This window comes from Gasterosteus aculeatus, chromosome 16 (assembly GCF_964276395.1).
Source record: "Gasterosteus aculeatus chromosome 16, fGasAcu3.hap1.1, whole genome shotgun sequence".
In the NCBI taxonomy this organism is placed as follows: domain Eukaryota; kingdom Metazoa; phylum Chordata; class Actinopteri; order Perciformes; family Gasterosteidae; genus Gasterosteus; species Gasterosteus aculeatus.
Genome location: NC_135704.1, coordinates 11377144 through 11379639, shown reverse-complemented (window position 1 = coordinate 11379639; position 2496 = coordinate 11377144).

Sequence of the window (2496 nt, the reverse complement as noted above, 5' to 3'; positions counted from 1 at the left end):
GCATTTATTAGAATAAACAAACACAGTCCACTCTGTTTACACAAGTGGTCCACTGGGTCTAATGTGCACCCTTTGCCAGCTGCAGGATGCATATTTGAAATACACCGACATGCTCTAGGTATAATAGAGTAGTATACTCACAATATACGAAGGAGATGGACTGATAATGATACATACCGGCTTTAATCAACCAAATACAATTCTGAAGAGGAGCAGAAACGTGTCCACTGCTCCCATAACAATTTTCAATTAATAAAAACATAATTTCTTCCAGTCCCTTAGGATGGGGATTCGGTATAACTTGAGGGCCTTCCCTCGCATGGTGTGAACAAACCTCAATGCTCTGTAGCTTTGTGAAAATGTGTGTGTGGAACACAGACTGCGTCTCACCATTGCACACACACACACACACATGCACTCGGAAGAGGGGAATACTTGTCTGTACGGTTTGTTAGCACTCAAGAGATAAAACTTTACACGTTGCTCCCAATTAGCACAGCGGTGACCGTGCACTGTCTCCTGTGCTCAGCTTTCCCTCTGAAGGGGGGCTATTTATGTGAAGACTCACGAGAATGTGAGAATTGAGGCGAGAGACGAGATATGGACTGTGTGAGATAGAGTGTGGGCGTGTGTGTGTGTGTGTGTGTGTGGTGAGGGAGAGAGGGTGAGAGAGAGGGAGTGGGAAAAGTAGATAGAGGGAAAGGGAGAATTGAAATGGCTTAAGCATCCATTTTGAGAAGAGAGACAGGTCCTATTAACATTTAACAGCATTTGTGCAACTTGGTGCTGAGGTTATGATGCAAATGAGGAAGAATTAAAACTGGCCAGAGGTTTGTCATTGATGGATTGCAGCCTGGCAGTGCTCACACTTTCCAGTGTCCATCAGAAGCGATTACTGTGTAATTAAACCTTATTTCTGGACTCTCTAGTGCATAATTACTTTGTGAATGTAACCATCATCTAAAAGCTACAAAAATGCTTTACCATTTAGACGAGCAGTCACTTCCACGGGCTTGTGTCAGATATAGCCATCAGACGCAGCAAAAGAACTGTCACTTTTAATAAGAGGCAAAAAATTAAATGAACTGTATGCGTATTACAGAAAAATTAGGCTTTCAAGAGTCCTTTCTGTTATTTGCATAATTTATCCCCCACTCCCCCCCCCCCCCCCACATATACACACACCGCAAGCTTTAGGCAATTTCCCTCACATTTAAATAGATTGCACATTTAAGGCTACTTAAGGAAAATTATCACTTTGCATATTTTAATTGTTATGAAGGAAGTGATTTGAGAGAGGTCTGTGGCTCATCCTCTTGAGCCACGCGGTATGAAGCTGTCTGATTCGGCTGCTCAGCGCTGCAGCTCCACAGATAACCTCCGAGTTCACACACATCCTCTCCACTTTCATCAGAATGCAAATGAAGCACAGAACACTGGGACAAGTGGATCTTTCATATTTACAAAATAGCCACTAATAACTTAAGTGTAATTTGTTTGACTCAACTTATTTTCCTGATATTTTGTCCTGATTTCTTCTGCTTCCATGTTTATCTATCTATCTATCTATCTATCCATCCATGCTTTCATCCATCCATTGATCGCTTTATATCTTTTTATTATATGCAGTTGGATAATGTTATGGCTAAATCATATTAATGAAAATGTATTGAGCTGTCTTCACATACACTTTGCATTAACTCCTTATTCTCATGGAATTTACCATGTAGCTTGCTATTGACAATTGAATGGATCATTTTGCATGTAAGAGGTAAAACAATAAAAGAATGTTCAGACATTGTGAAGATCATAATGATTTCACCAGATTTTCTAGATCAAAAGACCAAACATGTTTTAGCAGGTACATCATTCATTCAAATGTGGCAAAAATCATTATCTTAATAAAAAATGCTAACGGGTTTTACAAACTTAACTTAAATGGCTTACTCCTGTTTTCCACTCTGTGGGGAAATGTTCAGAATAAAAGCCTTGATGAATAGACCCATAGTGAAGATCCCCCAAGGTCAGATTTCCAAGCGAGACTGCAACACTTTAAGTGTTCTCACCTTGACAAGCTTATCACTGCTTATGAGGGAGAGAGTTCATACACAGACAGAGCCCTGATAACATGGAATAACAGTTTACCCACTTCTTGGTTTAGTAAAACGAAATACTGCGATTTTAATCCATATTATCTAAGACTCTTTATTTAGGAAGGCTCTATGTAAATGAAAACATATTTTATTTACAATCTTAAGTGTAAAGAATGGATCTTTCCCCAAGTGATTAGCACTCACAACATAATGCATGATGTGCTTGATTTCTTTCTGTAAAACCAGGGTTTTCCATGTAGTGTTTTCATGTCGTGGAATAGTACATGTTATTTCTGATTACAAACTAACTACCACAAGAAGTAGCTGTACACCGAAATCGCAGAGCCTTAAATCAATCACACCATTGCAAATTTAATCAAGTACAGTTACAAAATGCATCCAG